The sequence below is a fragment of the Diorhabda sublineata genome, chromosome 5 (assembly GCF_026230105.1).
Source record: "Diorhabda sublineata isolate icDioSubl1.1 chromosome 5, icDioSubl1.1, whole genome shotgun sequence".
NCBI classification, from domain to species: Eukaryota; Metazoa; Arthropoda; class Insecta; order Coleoptera; family Chrysomelidae; genus Diorhabda; species Diorhabda sublineata.
This window is the reverse complement of record NC_079478.1, coordinates 207,297-229,360: the sequence shown is the minus strand read 5'-3', so window position 1 is coordinate 229,360 and position 22,064 is coordinate 207,297. Positions and strand designations below refer to the sequence as shown.

The following is a 22,064-nucleotide window of genomic DNA, read 5'->3' as shown; positions in this document are numbered from 1 at the left end:
ATGTTAACGATAAAACTATTTTCGTTTTATGACCAGGTGCCGGTAAATAACAATAAGATGTTCCGTTTTTTTACTGTAAACACGTGTTTTGCGGTGAGATACAAACGGCGAAACAAAACAAGATGGTTTTAACAGATGTATCGTTTAAAATATGCGCGTATTCACTTGAAGGAAAGAATCAATCCGAGATTGAAGCTAATATCGAATGAATTCTTCATTTAATGAGATAATATGGAGAGAGTTAAGTTTTAAAATCCTTTCAATCTTTCTATTTTGTATAGGTACCACTTTTTCATCAAAATCCATACTTGTCCTTTAAAGTGGTGGCTCCGATCGGATGACATGCAAGCTGCTATATCTGTACCTCCTTGGTCTTATAATGGCTATTTTCAATTTGAGCTCAACTGAGGACGTGACTCAATGAAGCAACTACTTTTTTGCAGTTGTGTTTATGAGAAATGCTTGATATCTGATTAAGAAAATACACGGCGCGGTTCAAATACTTGAGTAAGCCTCACAGCTTGCCTAATGACATCAATTTGTTAAAGGACATCGTCCTTTTATAATGTAAAGTGGGGCACGACGTGCTTAACGTCCCTTGGCTCGTACAGTCGATTGTTGTTTTGTTTCGGGTTCATATGTATAAACCCAAGATTCTTAGCCTTTCACAATAATATAGACCTCCAACACGAAAAAATCTTTTTAACATGAAATATTGAATGTATGCGAATGGAACTAATGCCCAAGTATACCTCAAACTCACGGTATATCACGTGACGATCTTACAATATCAGCTTACGCACAGCATGGATGTTTTCTAGCACATCCTGTAGCGAAGTGTGACCACGACAGAATTCGGAAAAGCATCGAAATGATGCTTCTTCACCAAGAGTTGGAGCAAGTTGATCGGAACACTGCCTTAGATTTAATCCACGTTTGAAGTCTGCAAACAACTCAAATAGCACTCGTATGACAACACTTTCCGAGTACGTTCACCATTAAAAATGTCAAACTTAATGTTGCCATATCTCACAACTTAATTAGCAATTCTCGTACACTGTATATACATCTGCGGTTTGGTGTAATATGAATTTCAGTCTGTTAAATTTGATACAAATAGGATATTTGTGTATCTACTAAAACGTATTTTTATTTTCTTTGTCTCTGTTTATGGTCCATTTACGAGACAACTTAATCAAAATGCTCTCCGGTTGATCATATATTTTGATCTCGGAAAACATTGCGACGATCCTTAAATATGAAAATGAAATTAGAATTGAATAAAAAAAGACACGCCTAGATGAACTTTTATATATTATAAAGTACATCTTTACCGAAGGGAGCCCGTAGTTCATTTTTCAAAAACAGCGACAGCAGCTATCGGTTTTTTCCAACTTTAAATTTACTATATTATGATAATCAATCATCTGCTTTCAATTCGAGTTGGTAGGTACTCGTCGTTATCGAGTAATTTTCAAATGAAAATAAACTGTTCATTTGTTGAGGTCGGTTTGAAAACAAAAACGTTTAATAAAAATTTTAAATAATTTCTACTTGTATATAGCAATCTGCGATGGGCGCAGATCCACTTGTGGATAAAAATGGGCCCGAAATAATGAAAAACAGACGACTGGCGTTTATTCGTTGACAGCTGGAAACGTGACCTAAAATGTATTTTATTAAAATATCGGAATAAATACGTTGGGGTACCTCGCTAGTCTTGAGCTTTTGTCAATTTAAAAATGGTGAACATTCTTCTCGTTACACTAAGTTTCTCTGTGTTTCTATTTTTGGACAATAGAGCTAGACAAGGGCGATAAGTGAGAGGGAACTGGCCCTTGAGAGAAAATATGGAACCCGGAAAGAAAAACTTATTCTAGAATTCATTTGTAGCTGTATGGAAAAGATTAGAGTTGGTATCGTCATCTTGTGTTCTATTGACATTGATAACAACTTTTTTTTATATCGTCTACCGCTCCATATTGGAAGTTACATAGATGTGGATTTTTAAACACCTCACCTCTAATAAACATATTCAAAAGGTTTAAAGATAATGCCAGTTTGTTGATTGTTTGTTGATTTCTAGCCACTCAAACTAAAAACTATTTTCATTCTATCTTTATGTTATTCCAGTGCATGCAAATTTCACAGATGTGAAATTCAAACTCGGATTTGATAAAAGTTCATTCTGGAAACAATGAAAACCACTCAACTATGAAAAAAGTAATCTGTGTAACCGATATTGTAACCAAACTAAAATGCAGAGTAATAACCAGCATGTTAAATCGCTAATCAACGTTAATTAATGTTAACTACTACTAATTAAGATTAAAAGAAACGATTAAGTTGAGGTTATGAAATAAAATATCACTGTGTAAGATTAGATAAACATTTCAAATATGGGATTAAATTTAAAATTTAAATTAGCTTGTATGTTAACACAATGTTGAAAGTTTTTTGTGAATTCTGTATACATTTCCAAATCTGAATATAAATCAAAGCGTTTAGTACGAGTATATCAGTTAGAATTAAGCTATCTCGAAATTTCTTTAATTGCAAAGTTGTAGTAAGTTATTTGGCAAAATTGTCCTACTTTTCGTAGCAGATATGCTCATTGCTTTTTTCATTGTGTTTTTACAGTAAATATCGCTAACAACATTTTTTACATAGATATGTTCACTTTGTTTATTAAATAATCATACAAAAATAAAGCCTTAATATTCGAAGTATAGCCCTTCGTATTCTATGGTTTTAACGCATGGGTATTTCTCCAATAAACGACATACATTTGGATCAGCTGTCCACTATAGACCTAGACATTCATAGCTGAAGTGATACCATAGTACAATAATATATTTTCCACCAGACACAAGAATTTCTGCTCGAATCGACCGCTCTTTGCGACAGTATCTAATTATTATCCTAGTCTAACCAATGATTTTCCATGATCAGGTTGATTAGATAAATCCATTTTTCATCGTAAGTAAGTAATGCGGTTGATAAAACCATCATCTTTGGCAGGGCAGCTGTTCATAAACCTTCTACTCGAATTTTCGCTTGAACGTCTGTTAATTCGTGTGACACCATTCGACAAATTTAAAAAATCTTACCTAATTATTTTAAATGGCACTGAATTGTATCTTTAGAGTAGAAATGGTGGAGGTTCCCCATTATGCATTAATACTTTAGCACTATATTCAAATGAATCAAATTAAAATTTCGATTTTTTGTTGAATGTCATATTTATGTAGATCACAAATAGACCAAGGTCGAGAACTTTTTAAACCAAAAACAAATAATAGAGAATAAAGAGAATGTAATACAAATGAAAGGAAAATAACCAAGGTTGAGAAGGGGAAAGAGGTGAGTTCATACGGGTAAGAAACGGTTTATCTCGATTTCCGGCAAATCTACAAATCGTATAGAAAAAAGTTACATAGCAAAGTTGTAGGTAATAAAAAAATCTACAACTTTTGTATCAACAGTTTTTTCAAATAACCTCAAAATTTTGGTGAAAACTTACATTTTAATGTACCAAATACGCTGTAATTTATTTGATTCTGCAACCTTATTTTAACTTAATATCGAAAAGGCAACCTAATTTTCAATCGAAAATATAAGCTTTTTTTGAAATATTTGATGAGCTTTTTGTTCGTCGAAATATCTACTTTCTGATGGTGGGAAAAATATTACCCTCACCATGGTGTATTTCTCACAAAAAAAAATTATTAATTATTATTAATATTCAATTATTTATTTAATAATAATATTATTTTCACATATGAAAACCTAGTACGTATGTGACACACTCTATAATATTGTTTACCATTGACTTGTTCGGCTTTACTGCAGTTTCTCTTCCGAGTACAATTGAATAGCGACTTAACTTGAATTGCTAGATTGCTTATGATCTTGTTTGTATTCTGGTAATTTTATCGATCTATCAGTGCGTTTGTGTTTGTAATTCAATGATTGACAGTTGAATCATTGCAGGAAACTTTTTTAGAATACGCTTGAGATATAAGCCTGGATAGAATTTTGTTTTTTGAGTGTTATATATTTAACATTTCGTTATGGATTTCTATGAATACATTCTGTTTTCCAAGGAGAGCCGTTTTACTAATAATGTAAAGAATAACCGCATATATTGCACCAAGAAAAATTATTAAAACAAGAGAGTTTTCAAGAAAGTTTTCATTTTAGTGTTTGGAATGCAATAAAAGTTAATGATAATACTGTACCGATTTTTTCATTGATTTATATTAGAGGTCATGAAAGACAGGCATTAGTCAAACTGAAATAAACTTTCAAACCCTTTCAATGTACTTGAATAAACATTTTTCAATGTGTAATTCCTATTTTAAATTTACAACACATATCTATCAAATATGATAATTAATCTTCCACCTTCCAATTATGTTGGTATTGGATCAAGCGGAAGACGTAGAAGGGATTCAAAGACGAACTCACGACCTGACCTTTTTTACACTTATACGTTAGTCTAGTTGAATTATACACCATTTGTAAACGATTATCGGTTACTTCTGTCTATAAGGTGTTTATTTCATTGTTATTTTTTGTATAGCATGATATAAAAAAATATGACGTACTTACCATTTCAAATGAAAGAGAATATAAAAAATAAAACCTTTATTTGAAACTTTATCCTTATCATTAAAAATTTCAAAGTTTCCAATACTAATGAAATTTTATGTATTATCAGGTTAAAAACAAACGTATTACACTCTTGATATATGATAATACAGCAAGACCTCTTCAATCCGAACTGCGAAAATTTACCCCGTTCGGGTACGTGGAGCATTTGAATTATAGCACAGAAACTCTATAGGGTATATTTAATGAACTATAATTAATAGTATAGTGGAATTTTAAATGTATATTCATCTGTAAACGGAATAGTACATCCAGATTCCAATTCCTGTTGTATAAAAACTTGAAGCAAAAGTTTTTTCTCAAAATTCACCTTTGTTTTGAATAATGTTTTGGTCCATTGGCTGGATGAGAGCTGTGCCATTAGGAGGCATGTATAAAACTGTGTAAAGTATCCTTTCAGTCATTCTAGAAATATAGATCTCGACACCCTAGTATTTCTTCGCTCCCTGTAATATACTGGTCGCTTTCTTATATATGCAAAGGCACTAATCAAATTTGTTTTTGGCTTAGTATGTAGTCACATTTCAGCAGAACTTTTATTTTGGCGATAAAAAATTTGAGTGAAATAATTTAATTAATTTTCTTAAAATGTCTAAAATTTCACTTTTCTCAAATTCTGGATAATAGTTTCTTTTTCTCGAAAGCAATATTCTAGAACAATTGAGAACAAATTTGAACCAACACAGAACGCGATATCCCGAAAATGTGGGGCTACTTCAAAAATAATTTTTCGCGAAATTTCGAACAATATAGAATCTACACCATCTACCAAAATAGTGATAGGTCCCGAGAGGAAGTAGAAAGTTTTTTTCTCACTTAATTTAAAAACTTACAGTATGAACAAATTTACTCGGGTTCTTTCTTCGATTGATGTTTCGAACATTATTATTATTATTATCATCAATCCATTGTTAAATATTTTCTAGTTCAACTATTTCAGAAGTTTTCACATATCACCAAGCTTCTTAATTTGTTGTTTTGCTTGCATCGATGCTACTGGCTTACAAAACTGACCGCTCCCTCAAATGCTGTGGAACATCGTGGGAAGTACATTTTATATTTGTTTTAATTTCATTGTTTAGAGATATATTTGTTTGTAAACACGTAATCCATCCATTGTCTTGTTAATGTAGAATTTATAATATGGATCGGTATTTCTATATGTGGAATAGTTTTTAAGATATTTTTTAAAAATGAATTTGTTTTCGTAATTTTTAAATTATCTAGATAAACAATAATACGGAAAAGGGTGGAGTTTAAGAGTTTAATTTATTGAAATAATAATCACATCAGCAACAGGCGAAACATTTTTTTCACTCTGCAAATGCTTTACATATTGATCAAATTGATACGGCATGAACTAATTGTTTGTTACAAATACAAACTCAAACTAAAAAAGGGAGAGGCAGAGAATACGAAGATGGAGAAGAACTATCGAAAAAGAACTACAACAGATAAACATGGTAAAAGGCTAGCCAAAAATAGATGGACATGGAAAGACTTCGTCAATAAAATTGAACAGAACCCACTAAGCGACGTATGAGGATAGTAACCTCATCGTTTGACTGATTTTTCATTTCAGAATTGTAGTGGTAGATCCAACTTTATCTTTAATTATGAATTAATGCAAAAAATCCGACTAATACAGGTATAACTGTTCAGTCAGTAAGTGGCAAATGCGTTCTTTTAATATGCCAATAGCTTCTTCTATTTCTCTAACCTCAATTTGACGGAAACTAAGTGAGTAAAATGGATGAAATTTGGGTAAGACTGGATCAATGAAAATATCGCTCGATTCAGTGAAGCAAAGGTTTGGCTATACAAAGAGTGAAGGACGAGCGGATACCCAAAATTCACTGCAGTAAAAAAGATCCTCGTATCAGATGGATTAATCGATTACGAAGATAAACAATGAATGTGAGAGGATATACACGTTGATGAAGAACAGACCAGTTTGAAGGCGAATTATTAAGGAGATCAAGGCTCACACAGAGCTATAATGTCAATTGATAAGGTATATTGATAAGTGCTCATGTCTTCAAGTTGAGGTAGGAAACTTTTTAGACTACCTTCATAGTGAAATTAAATATTCAACGTTGGGATACGTGCATTGCTAATCAAGAACAGCACTTTGAACAGATTGATCCAAATTTTGTCATTCTTCCTTTGTTGTTAATAAATTAATTCACCGTATTTTATTACCACGCCTCGTATAATCAATAATTTCATGGAAAAAATAAGGGAAATACTGAAATAAAATTTCACTATTCGTGTTCGTCGATAAAATAAATTTTAAATGTGAATATTTCCTCTATACAATTTCTCAGCCATGTAAAAGAAAATGCCTCGTTAATTTGTATGAACCGACAGAGCAATTCTAATGGGCTAAACAGGTACTTCACTTCCTTTAACTCTACCTGCTTGGTTCGCTATGCGTACTTGTTTACACGATATGGCGGCGTACCAACTTTAAAAAATGATTGGTACCGTGTATAACAGCCTAAGGTTCAGATAGGTCAGCATTCTTTAGTCAAGCTAAAACCTATTTTAACTAATCCCCTTACATGCTCGTTTGAAATTATCGTCATTTCCTTTGGAAACACCAGTTATGTGCAGTTTATTATCAGATGTTGGGATTGTTGTTATATTTTAACGTCTGTTTGTAATAGGCTAGTCTCTTTTATTAATACGAGTTGATTGGAAGTCATTTTTATTATTGCCGTTATATGATGTATAAATATTGCCGTAATCCGTACTAAAAATTATATTTAACTATCAGATATGTACTCAAATCGAATCCAGTTGTCAGTTCGAACGCAAATCTGCTATAAAAATTACAACTAATTAAACATATACGTAATCTATTGCTCGATGTGGCGTGGGCAGAAATACAGATACTTAAAATATATTTTCGAATAACTGCAATTAGTTGCTTTAAGCTCAAAACCATTATTACAATCCGCATACCTGATTGTTGAATAAGTTTTAGTGTTCGATCTTCACCCTTGATTTGATTTGATTCAGTAATGTTCTAAGTTGAGATATTGAGTTAGCATGAAGTCGGAGAGGGCCAAGTCTGCTAAATAGTTATTTTTTACGAATGAAAAATGATCACTGGTAGAAACCATGCAAGAATGTCTAGGACAGGCGCACAGATGAATAATGTAGAGGAACCATGCAAGACAGATAAATAAAAATACAGATGAAGAAAGAAAACAGGCAAAAGCAGGAAAGTATGTGAATGAAGAAATAAGATATCTTTACCGGAAGGAGATTAAGAAAGTTGGCCGAATATTTCGATAATCTACTGAACGACAACAGAGAAAACTCCCAATATCATGAAACAACTGAGAGCAGAGCAGGATGATGAAAGGAAATCGAAGAACTTTCAGTCAGGTAAAGGGTGAAATATGGCGAATTAAGAATAATAAAAGTGTAGAAGAAAATGGTATCACAGCGGAGATTTTAAAAATAAATGGGCGAAGGCTGTATAAGAGGGTCTGTAGATTGATAAGAAAAATTTAAAAAGAAAAGAGGTTTCCAAATGATTGGAATACCAAGAAGAAGGCTTCAGAGAGGCCGAATAACAGTGGACCAGATTTTTTATTTTAAAATCAATATAGAGCAATAATCAAGACCAAAATCTAGAGCTACTACTTTTAAGTGTCCACGGAAACTAAGAATGGTGTAACTGACTTTAAATAGAAATAAGATCAAAGTATTATCTGAAAGAAGGCTGGAAAGTTTTCGAGTAAAAAGAGGGCCGAAACAGGGTGACCACTTATCTACTTTACTTTTTATCTTCACATTAGAGGTAATCAAAAGAAAAGCACAAGGTTTAATCTGTCACCGGAAGCATCATATAAATAATAATAACTCTTGTTAGAATGAAAAACCTTTTATTACTTATATTTACTTTTGCATTTAGCATCTTCAAATTTATAGATTAAATTTGAATGTTTATATGTGACGGTAACGTAGATGATGACTAATTTCATTATTAGTTTGTTAGACTATATGAAGTATATGAAAATTTATACAATTTTGAAGCTACATAGCAAAGTAATAATATATTTCCACCAACGGCAAATGTTCATTTGTTGTAAATCGCGATTTCAACAAGACTTTCTGAAAGGATAGCCTTTTCACATATTTTCTCATTTATTCAGGACCGGTAGGTGATAAAAATCGCATACCGATTCGCACCGTCTTCGTCGAAGCGTAATAACCACCAACCGAACCGACTGATTCTTCCTCTTGAATACCCGACAATCGAGATTCGTGGTACAACTTCCAACGTTACGTTACAGGTTCATACTATTTAGAAGGTTAAGACAAGATAAGCAAAACCGAAATAACCAATTTATAGTTGTGTTTTTATGGAGATCACACTTTTGTCTACCAATGTCCAAATAAATTAAATCGAATATAATATAAATCGACCCATCTTATTTTTTATCGCTTTTTTTAAACGAAAACTTTCTAAAATGGTTACTAAACCTGAAATAATTTTTATTGTTTAGTTTCGGATTCATGTACACAGATCCATGATTTTTTGCATCAATCTGACGGTATGTCACATTGACCCTCTTGCAATATCACTTACGCACAGCACGATGTTTTCTGTCACAACAGCCGATTTTGATCGACCATCACGCGTAATTAATCCTGTAGCGAAGTGCGACTACGATTGAATTCGGAAACCAGCGAAACATGGTGACTCTAGATGGTGCTTCATTAGCATAAGACGAAGCGAGTTGATCGACACACTGCTTTTGGTTTAATCCACGTCGAAAGTCATAGGAAATTATCGCACGAAAATGTCGCGATTTAATTCCATTCTTTGACTAAGATGATTGTTTCAAGTATCTATAAACTCAAATAGCACTCGTATGACAACACGTTCTGAGTACGTTCACCATTAAAATTGTCAAACTTTTTGATGGTAATGATAGAGTTGACATATTCACATCAGTATTGCCATATCTCAAAGCTTGCAACTAGCAACCCTCGTAAATACTAATTGACAGAATAAGACGGAGGTGTGACATATTTAGTCCAGCATCCAAAAAATATTCATCCGCAAAATATGCCCTTGTCTGTGCAATTACCTCTTCATTCTTCCGAAATCGCTTTCCACCAATTTAGTTTCTTGATTTTGGGAGAGAAAGAGATTGGAGGAGACCAGATGTTTTATTAGGAGCAAAGTTCTTTGTTTCAATTGTATTTTCACATCTCAAGTGTAGGTGTTTCGAAGTTTCATCTACATACAGACAAAAAAAAATCATTTGCATTGTATTTAAAGATATACTAACATTCGTTTGTATTTTTAATACAAAAGAGCTTAATCAGATTCCAGAAATCGCAGCACCAATCTTGTAAATTACTTTTTCATATGGAATGCAAAATAATAATAAATGCTAAATACTGTACAAACAATCGACTGGAATTATACATATCGATAGCTATATTTCGCACTTTCTTCGAGATTCGTTAAGTATAAGGGCATGGATTTTATTATTTCTGGAACAGTTACGGTAATTGACGGTCCTGGAAGTTCAACAAGCACAAACCGTGCTTGTTGAATACTATTTACGTAATCTTTCCTCGGTTTCCACGTTTCATTCACACTTTGAAATGTTTTTTCGTCTTATTTGCTCAACAACAAAAGCAGTTTTGATAAGAATGGTAAAACTAGTGTATCAATCAAATTATTGGCAGCATCTGAAAACTCTCTCTTAATAAAAATAAAAAGTCACTATGGCAAATATTTGCTTATTCAATCATTGCAAACTGGATTGTAATGATTAGTTTTTGGTTACTTTTTAATATGTAAATAATAATCAAACATCGAGTTACTGTATATTGTAATATTCAAAAAATGATTGTTATCATCGGTGGCAAAAAAAGAATGTTCTCGAGGCGTTATTGGATTGGTTGTTATTATTGGTCAATGAATTTTTTTTTAAATTATATTTATGCACCACCAGCTACTCAAACGTTGATTAAAGCAATACCATGTATGATCAATACTGCTAATCATTCTTTAGAAATACCAATTGTTACAGTTAAACAATTAATTAACGTTTAGCAACCATGTTGGCAGAAGGGCAACTGGCGATTGCTGTATTTGTTGCCACTGCATCAATGTGGTAGAGAAGGGATTGATTGATATGTTACACACTAATAAATCATCACTATGTATTTGTATTATAACTCAATATAGTTAAATTATTGCTTCTCTCTCTATTGATACAATTGATTTCACTTCAAAGACTGAAATTTCATTGAATTCTACTATTAATATCGTAGTTGTATATATGTTATCAATTTTCAAACATATTGCCTCTATATTGTCAACAATGTTCTTTAAAATATCTTTTCTCGCAAAATATGAACGTCTACTAAAATTTTTCAACAAAAAAACTGCTTTGATGGAAATTTTATCGGAAAAGTCTACGATCATTGCTTTTCCTCACATTTCCCACAGAACTCTAGTGATTTGTCTTTTAAAAACAGATAAAACGTACTTTTACCACCAGATTTGCAAGTTTTATAGGAAATTGATAAAACTATCTAAATCGCAAAATGTAAGAGCTTGCAGATATGTATTTTTAAGGAATTTTGACATTTCTATAATGTATTTTCACATAGCAAAATCGGAGATCACATAAATTATTTAATATTAACATTATTACGTTAAAATTTACTATTAATAAGTAGTATGATGTATTTTAAACACATTATTATTATACAGCAAAAACGGGAACTTTTGGATAAAAAATAATGAAGTAATAAACTTAAAAAAACTTTCATTTTGACTTTCTGCAAATCTCATAAAATCTATTTGTTAATTATACAAAGATACCATTAATTATTTTTTCTCCAAAATTATATTTCTGTGAAGACAGATGTGTTAGCCTGAGTTTCTGGTGAAAGTTATAAGCATTTGATTATTATCGAAATTCCTGAAGCTATGTAATCTTGTTTCACTCTAGAGAAGGCTACAACGCAACAAAAACATGCAGAGAAATTTGCGTATCGGGTTTGAACGTTTCCGCTTCTACCGGACTCTCAATTAAAAAGCCGATCAAATTTTACAACTGATCCAGATAGATCGTCATGTAATAAGCTGTTAAGACATCGCCGAAGCACTAGATATTAACCACAACCATCAAACAGTTTAGTATCATTTAAAAAGGCTGGAAATATTAAAAACAGACATGGTACGTAATTGTCAATTAAATATTCAACGTATTTAATTACTTGCTAATCTCCTACATACAAATCCTCCATAACAGAATAATCTACTTCGTCATATTGATATAACCTTATATCAATCTAGAGACTAGATTTTTCTAAACCACAACAGATTCAAATGAAATCGAAAGTCAATTATTCCCATTTCAGACCAAACATTGCTAGCTCTTTGTTGGATACCCATTTCAAAATCATAAACAGTTTGAAGTAGAGAAAACTATGAACCTGAATTATTACAATAAACAATTGATACTAAACAACTATGTAAAGAACTTTACTCTGAAGTTAAAAGTTCCCTCCTAGAACCTAGAACATAGTTATGTCATATTTAACTTACAAGCAAAATTATTTGGATTTACATTCATTGACTAGTAGAAACTTTTCCTTTTTGTTAGTTGTACATTCGATTTCTAAAACATTAAAAACAATTTTATTGAAAAGGAATGTCCATTTGCTTTTAATCACATGTAAACAAATCAAAATTTGACTGTTAATGGAGTCATAATTAGATTTAGTTAGAGAGTCTTTATAAGGACCACGAACGTGTTCTTTAAATGATAATAATTAGAATAATCTATGCATAAATTTGATGTAGATCCCGATATTTCAGGTTTCACTACTCTCACTAATCAATTTAAATTTAAAAATCACAAATATTCCACTAAATTTCCATTCCTCTCTTATTGGGATTAAAATCGATCACTATCAAAACAAGAAAGGAAGATTTACTTTACTTTAAGATACTCTGTCTCTCTCCCCCTCTCTATCTGTCTTCAAATCACAATTTGGTTAGGAAATTCCACGATGATTAAGCCTTTAGCGTTACAGACTTATAGCCCTTTTTGATATTTAGTATATTTCTGTCAATGTAAAAGTTTTATAACTGATGATTACTAGCACAAAATCATAACGAATATATATTCGTTTTGTGGTCTTGAAAGAAAACACTCGAATGGCTACTTTCAGATTCAATAACTCAAGTTAAATTGAAATACGTTAATTAAAGTTTATTCTGCGATTTGTGAATTATTATAAATAAGTTTGTTTAAAAAGTTTCGCAAACTTGTCCTTTCAAAACCTCAACGGTTTCCTGTTTTGTTATGACATTTGGTTGTTTCCCTATCCATAATAATTCAGACCCTTACCTTTTGATCTCTAGAAATGTAATTTAAATAAGTTGTTTGTATATTTCACATAATTAATTTATATATGTACATAATAAGGTTTTCCGCACGTAAAAGCCAATTAAGGGAATTTGAAGTCTATCAAAAAATATCTTCTTCAACGCTGCGATATTATATAAAGTATAAAGAATGCTTGAAGGATTTAGGTGATTTCAAGAGAAAATTCTATTTTTTAACTTGTACAATGTATGATCATAAAATAATTGTATAATGTATGACTTTATGTAGTACCAATCACTTTCGCTACATCTAATCAATTCACATCCATTCAAAATTTTGTTTTGTTTTTTTGATTTCAAGCATATTTCATTACAAATATTTTCACTGAAGATGTTTGTATATATCATAATCCTGTTGTGAAAATCTGGAGTTCTCAATTGAAAACCAGTTTACCTCATCCTAAATAAGCTCGTCAATCAATGTCAATTGAAAAGGTAATTGGTTTCTTCGTCTCTAAAGAACAACCGAATTTTATACAGCAACGTTCGCGAAAATATTTGAGAAGAAAGAGACCTAAAAATAGGCCAACGGCTTTAATTTTGTCGCTGTCTATTCACAACTGTACAACTTTCTCAGTAGATTTAGCAACGCTTGACACCATTCCAATCACGAAGAACCCGGCTTCCAGTTATTAACCGTTTTAGTTTGATTTTAATAAAATAGTTCACCGTATTTTTTGATTACACCTCGGTGCTAAGCGAACCTGCAACGTATGAATAGAATTCTACATTCCTCTTTTTGGTTACATATTTAATCTTAGGTTGCTTTTCAGATTCTTTTTTCATCTGTCCTTCAGGTTGCATTTCTTGGTGCGTATTTAATTTCAAAAATGTTTTATTTATAAAAAAAACTTGTCTTACCCATTACTTTAATAAATCTCGACTCTCATCTAAAATCGCTACATTTCGACAGCTCCACTTGCTTTCTCGAGAAACAAACAAGTAACACGAGATAGCTGTTTAGTTGCACTTTTCTACTTCAGTAGATATGAGGCGACAAATTTTACATCAAACACGATATTTGATATTCAACAAGATCGACTCGAAATCTTGTATAACGAGCGATGTTGTTAGATTTTGATTTTACATTATTGGAAAGCCAATACGTTGTCGTTTTTTATTGTTTTGAATTATAGTTCCTAAAAATGAATGTACTAATAGGATGAAGATTTTTATATTTTCCATTGTTTCTTAAGTAAATAAAATATTTATTCACAGATTTCTTCTAAAGATCAAAAACAAACTTCGAATAAAACTGTCTTCTAATATCTAAAGTTAATTATAGATATAATAGTAGGAAAACCAAGAACAAACAATAAAATGGAGGAAAAAAGACTCACAGACCGAGAATAGTTTGACGAAAACCCTTGAGAAGTTATCCATGAATTTCTACCAGGAATATTTTTTTACAATACAAACTGAACTTTTGCGAAAAAAATATTAATAAAAAAGACATATTTATATGACGTTATAATAGGCTACATAATTTTACTATCAAAAATTGGAGATTAAGCAGAGAAAAAATTTTTAAACACGTGTTTTTGTACATATTTAACGATTTTGAAACAAATTCTTAGTATTTTTTAAATGTCAAAAATAACTTCGTGAAGATTACATTTCCGCGCTGACGTATATCGTTCGTTTTGAAACCGAACCACCCAAAATTTGTTCAAATTTTCCTAAATTATTGGAAAGGATTAAAAATAAGGAATCTATTAACAAAAAATTGTATGTAAGTATTTTTGAAAGACACAACAGTTTTTCAGTTACATTTTCTATTGAGTATTTAAATGAAGTTACATACAAAATAACACAACAGTTACAAAACCTGTACACAGGTAACTCCCGAGAATCGTAAAATATAGTCCAATACTGGCGATATTTATCGAATCGCATATTATGTTAGTATGTAGGCGCACATGTTAATGATTCATTGAACGGATTCGTGCTCGAGAACGTGCTTGGACGCAGTGGAGGAATATTCCCTTCTTCGTATTACGCATAACTGCAGAAAATTTGTCCAAAAAATATTTCATCAAGATTAACAATAGATATATACGCTACCAGACAGTACAAATTGTCAAATTCTTATAAAATTTCTCTTACACCATTTAAAATGAACATGGTAGCTTTTTAAAGTTGTTGCCGAAAAATAGGCTACCGGTTCTAATGGGAGAAGTAATTTAGAGTTCTTCATCAAGAAAAACACATAGTAATAGTTAATGAAACTAAACAAATACAGTCGCTTTGACATCTAAAGTGAACGAATGAAGAAAGAGCAACAAAGATGGTAAGATGAAGTAGAAAATAGAAATTTGAAAATAGAAAGAAGGTCAAGAATGAGGCTGAGTAATAAAGGAGACCATAGACTGTATAACCGAGAAGTAAGTACGTAAGTACTGACCAATACCTCACCCAGGGAATTCCAAGTAAATTTTTTAACTTCCAAATAGCATACTAAATCCAGCCAAATATACCTAACTTTCGGAAAACCCAAAAGTCTTCTACCTGATCATTGTTCCATACTTACACGAACCCAGGCGATGCGCTTTGAATCATGAAGGAATTCGGTTGGTCACGAGATCGTTAAGCGACCAGATCTCGTCGGAGCTGCGCCGTTCCGGTGATCATAAATAAAAGGGTAAAATGATGTCTCATTTGAAACTCTGTATAACTTACCTTTTCTTGGATACTTAACTCTTCCAAGCATTTCGTGAGAAATCTGGTGAAAACTGTGCTTTAGGTATCAAAACAGTATATTACATAACGAGTTTGGAAAGTGATACCTAAGCTGATACCTAACGAGTGCGAAATACACTCTCCAACGAATTGTGTACACTATTTTTCCTACGACCACGTGAAAACTTGTTCAAAAAACGTATTTTTAACATAAGAAAGTCAATTAAACAATATAACACATGTGTAGAAAAGTATATAAACACGTGTGCTACAAAATATTTTTTAGTTTGTAATAGTAGAAATGTGATAAAAACGAAAAGATTGATTATGAAATATTTTTTGTAAACTCCTAACTCACCTGTTAGTAAAATCAAGATAGTCATGAAGAATGTTTTCCTTCACTATAGAGAATAAATTTCCATTTATACATTACCCAGTAATAGTAATAACACTTAATTTTAAAGTTTAAATTATCTTGCAGACACTTGTATCTATTTGAACACAAATCACAACAAACTTCTCTAAAATAACCAAAAAATCATATTGTCTACTTTTTCAGTCTTAAATTAGGCCTATTGCCTTTCGACACGCAGCTAGATTTATATTGTATTCGCGTATTCCCTTTATCTTTCGAGACCATATGTAACATAAGAAAAAGAAGCATTTCAATATTAGAGTAATTCACCTGAATCAGAAGTCTCTCTTGTTGAACAGATATTCTTTATTTATTATTACCGATATAATTTCTTTTCGCTAAAATTACTTAATTTTTTTTGCGATTTGGTTGCGTTGATACTTTTTTTAATAGTCTTTACTCACGCAACCCTCATATTTATTAGATATTTTTTTGTGCACCGACTTGAGGGTTTGATGTAATTTAATTGAAATTCAGCCTACAAACCATCCCCCTAAATAATGTGTGTGACGTCGAAAGTCTTGAAAATAATTTTTACTAGGTTTTGTCTAGAATTCATGATCGAGAAAAGTCAAAAAAAAAAGTTTATGGTTTGAACTCGTGAAACAATAATAGAGAGATGTAGAATAATTTCTCACGTATTGTAAAATATCTATCATTGTAGTGAGATCTAATTTCTCAGTTATCAAAATCCAAATCTTCCTTGAAGTGTTACAAATCCATTTGATACGGCAGTTTCTCCATCTTAGGCGATGCAATGCCAACAATTAGCGCACAAATTTTACTTATGCTTTGAAAACAGTTTAAAACAATTTCCATAACAACGCTACCAAAACAATCGGCAATTATTATTGCTGTCAACTTTCTAAACTTTCAACTTTTTCTGATAATACTTATATTTTTTTAGAATCTTATATATCACATTCTTATGGAACATCGTTTAGAACACATAAGAACCGCGTCGGATTAAGAAGTAGTGGGGTATGGGGCTAAAATCGACCCGGGGCCCACTTAAGGAAATAAAAAACTATTGTATAGAGTAAAAAATTAGTGTGTGGATTACATTACACTAATTCATTCATTTCATTAAAGATTCCAATCAATTTTTGGAAAAAATGCACATTTTACTGTAGATCCAATATTGCTTCTAAAATGAATGGCGAAATTAGTAAATTTGCTGGACCCCTACGTACTCGGAGCCTACGGTTCAGCCTCCGCTAGATCCTCCCTAAATCGGACACTGTATAAGAACAACGCATACGTAGATAAAGTACACTTGAAAAAATGGCACATTTCTTCCTCACTTGATTTGCGCTCTGGAGAAATATGCATGTATGGATTTTGAGGTTAGTTTAGTGTTTGTAACCAGCGATACGTTGAATGTTATCAATGTATTTTGATATTTTTTCAAACTAAATAATACAAAGTATCACAGTCGGAAATCATTAGGTTAGAAACTAATTTTGTATAAAGCTCCAAATCATCTGGATTTTTGTTAAACGTATTCTAACCAGCGTCAAATGTTACTTGTACTGACAGAAAAGACGACATTTATCTTGAAAACAACTGGGGCATATCGTTTAAATGAAATGAATCCGTTCTTTTGCGATACCTCCACCTTATTTGGAGCAGAGATTTTATCGCTAGTCCATTACCGGTCAGCTTCAACATAAGTTTTCCCTTTCTAGAATGGTATAATTCGTATATGGATCTACTTTGTCTATATTCAATTTTTTTACATTTAAATTGTAGTTAATTGCTTATTAAACAAGTTATATAATTGGTAATCTTAACGCTTTCTGTAGTGTGTATTTAATCATATTATATTTATTGACAACCGTTAAACTGACATTTATTGAGCTGTTACTTGTAAGAATTTATTACATTTGCTAAGTCCAAAAAACTAATTATAGGTTTATTACCTATTTATGATTAACGTATTAATGATGTTCCATTTGAAAATAATTTCAAATGAATACACATTAAAGAAGTTCCCGACAAATAAACCATATAAATAACCTACACATACCATGTCTTGGTAGAGGGGTTCGCTTTTGCGATTATACAAATTATCGTCTAAGTGATTTAATTTATCTATTGTTACTTAAAAGACTAAAAAATGATCAAAGAATTCGCATCCCAAAACTGATAAAACTGTGGCGGGTATCAAATTCTCACGACAATCAAAGTGTTGCTAAAGAAAACGTCTTGAATCATTTATAACATTTTCTCTCTTTCACTTCAATGGGCATGTCCACAAACAAAATTGTAGAAAAAACCCTAAATTAAAACATCAAACATCTCAAACTGACGATTTGGGCGGTAATAATTTCAAAAATCGCTTTTTTTTAAATTCACTGGACGATTTAGTAACTGTTAACTTTGTCATACAAACATATTTGTCTCGTGCAGAGGAGATATTCCAAGATCTCCCTGCACTCCAGACACATATCTCTAGCTGATTTGTTTTGGAGTTATCGATTCTATGTGAATAAACCAAGAATAATAATCCAATTACAGAAGAATGTACCTGGCGCTTTGTGTGGAAGAGTTCCACCAGCTATTTGACATCACCAAAATTATTTTTTATATCAATTTTTAAACCTTTAAGGTAGTAACAACCTTCAAGTACCTTAAGAATCTGATAAGAAACGATGCCAACAGTTCAATATCCATCAAGGAGCGAACAACACAAGCTGTATTCTGGGCATACTACGCGAATCTGAGTCCACTGAAGATCAAACAGATCATGCAGAACTACAAAATTCTTATTCGCATAGTAGTCTCGTACGATGATGAAATATGGACGCTGACATAGTACGATAAATAAAGATTAGGAAGTTTCAAAAGAGAAGTCATCTGGAAAATATATGGGCGCCTGAAAGTGGGACATTAATAGAGAATCCTATATAACTCTGAAATGGACATCCTACAAGATCAAGACATTTTTCGTTTCATCAAAGCTTGTTGAGGAGACCAAGGCTCACACAGGGTTGTAAAACGTGGTGAATAATGTAAGGGTAAGTATGTTCTGTATTATAAATAAAAATTTGTTTGCATACCATTTGTTTTCTTTCTTAATTTCAATTTTTAAAAGTATGAACCACCCTGTATTAAATATATTTCAAATCTTAGACTGTATAAAGTTAATAGGAAATACTATTTATAATTGTCTGTTGGAACCGTTTTTTTCTTAGAAATCTCCAAATAACAAACTTTGTAAACGCATCTATTTACTCACGGTAAATAAAGTGGATTTTGAAAGAATGGGAATTTACAAATTATAACGTGATATTTTTATTGGCGTAAATCTTACCGTGCATAAACTGTTTTATCGGCTTAGATTATTCCCTGTTTATGTAAGCATCATTTAAAGTAATTTCGGAAATATAATACATTATGTGGCCCTAAAATATGCTTTCATCTTTACAGTGAGCGAGTATATCATTCAAGTAACTTTATGGAATACGTATACCATATGTTTTAACGTAACAAACACAATTACAGCGAAACAATTCAAACAAAAGATGGTTTTTTAGCGAAATGAACCGATAAAGTTACTTAAACGCTTTGATATTAAAATTATATCTTGAGGTTTCGAAAAGCCGCCTGAAGATACCGGTAATGTATTAGCTAGAAACCATGTTATAGATATAGCATAAGGTTTTTTGTTGTTTCAGTCTTTATACTCCTTCATATTTTTAATAAAGACACTTTTTTATCCATGTATAGTTTGATGCATAAAGTGTTTTTTCATCAAAATAATTTTTTAGCGTTTCTGCCCAATTTCGACAATCCCGTCAATGTGATAGTTAGGGTGTATAATTCGATATCAGAATCAATATGCGTTCCAAAGGATCTATTGTGTCATCAAATGGTTCTGGACGACCTTCGAATCGAGGTTAGAGAGACAGAAGCGGTATATCAAACGAACTAACTGAAGAATTATGAATGCGGAAGCTATTCATATATTGAACCAAAAAAGCATTCGAATGAATATTTTCCTGTCCTTATTAACGCCGTTCAAACAAAATGAATCGGATTGTTTTGCATCTATCATAACTGTAGAAGAAATTTGGATTCACAACTACTCTTTGGAAACTAAAAAACAGTAGATTAAAAAAATGAACCGGCTTCATTGATACCATCGGGCAGGAAAGAGATTCACGTAATTCACGAATTGTACTTTAAGACCATTTAAGACCACCCACCGTGTTCACCATATCTGATTCCCAGCGAAATTTTTTTTGTGTTTTCTAACCTTCAAGTTTCACTTTGTGTATAGATTTAACAGAAGTCTATGGTAAAAAATGAAATGATTACGGAAAAAAATATCTTGTTTTCGGACAACCCTCCTATATTGGATTGTGTCTTCACTCAGGTGCGCGTAGTTCTATGGTTATATCTTTTTCCCAAGATACAATGAGTTCTTTGAATTCAAATTTAGCGGTATATATACGTTATATAATTATTAAGTTCTGAGTTGAATAAATGGAACCTCTTTTTTGAACTATTCAGAGAAACTATAAAAAATGACCTATTTAAATAATTAATGCTCATTGATACACAAAAGCATACAAACTAAAACTTCTCTATCTATATCTTCACAATTTTTCTGCAATTCGTTACCATAATCCAGGTATCTGTAAAATTTTTTGCTAGAATGATCTACATACTGCCGAATAGTATCGTCAAGTTTCGGATTAAAGGATCTTCCAACGACTTGCTATATATTGAGAATGTCGACAAAAGTACGATAACCAAGGTATAGTTTATTTTCAATCTCTGAAGATGATGGTCGAAACGCGCCTCAAACAGTGTAATTGTGAGTGTTGGTGTAGTGGCAATGTTAACAGTGTGTTCACTATCAATATCACCAATGGTTTTGGAAATTCCGTCTTCAGCCCTCATAATAATGTGCAGTGCTGTTGGCAGTACAAGGACTCCAGGATTCTAATTTGGATTTTATATTGTAGAATAAATCGTATAACCATAAAAATTCACGTCATCACCATTGCAACTGTTTCGCTTTACTCATGCAGGTATATTCGATAATTTTTAGTATTATCAACATTATTTTTTTAAAGATTTCATTTGAAGATTATTAATCAATATGGTGTCAAGTATACCGTAAAACATTATTCTTCGATGGCAATGAGCGTATTTCGTTTTTATTTGGTTATTTGAACTGTGGTTAAGGAATAAATAATTCATTTTCTTATAAATGATATCTAATTTACACTACATTAATAGACTATATCGACAGATTTTCAGTGCTTTGCCATCAAGCAACGTGATGGTTGGCACAATTTCATCGACAGAAAATATAATTAGGCGATCGATTAACGGCTGGCCTGCCAAGACTAATTTCTCGTCACCACGAGCACGTACAGGTTTGGATTTTCAGTAACACGTTTAAGGGATCATTTGATGTATTTTTAGTAATTATATTGAATTGAAATTAATTTTTCTACATTGCATAAGCGAATAATATTATTTCATTTATGTTTTCAAAATCTGTTATTAAATCTATAGTTCACTTTTCCAATTCTGAAAAGAATCTTTTTCTTTTGCTCAAAAAATATTTTCATATGTTAATCTATAGTCAAATTTATCCACTTTCTGTTTTTTCTAAACCAATTTTTCAATTATCAGTATTGCTTCATATATTATATGAGGTGTAATCGATCTTTTAAAGAGAATTTATATATTTTCACTGAATTCATGTATTCTGAATACATACCTCTCCTCTAATCGTATAATCCTCCATTCAAGCCTTCTATTGTTTGAAATCGTGTTGGAACTCTTCTTCTCTCAACAGGACGGGACGCGGACTTCCTTCTTTTAAAGCTT

The 22,064-nt window shown here is 31.8% G+C and overlaps 1 protein-coding gene across 5 annotated transcripts in view; it reads left to right on the top strand.

Moving 5' to 3' along the window:
* LOC130443851 (ephrin-A4) overlaps positions 1-22,064 on the top strand; it is a 425,869-nt gene that overhangs the window by 326,306 nt on the left and 77,499 nt on the right. The window contains exon 1 of one of the 5 annotated variants that reach the window (XM_056778720.1): positions 19,214-19,231. The exons of the other annotated variants lie outside the window; for them this stretch is intronic. The gene's annotated coding sequence lies outside the window, so the exon portion shown is untranslated. Of the gene's footprint in view, positions 1-19,213; positions 19,232-22,064 lie in introns of those variants that run through there. 5 annotated transcript variants of the gene reach the window in all.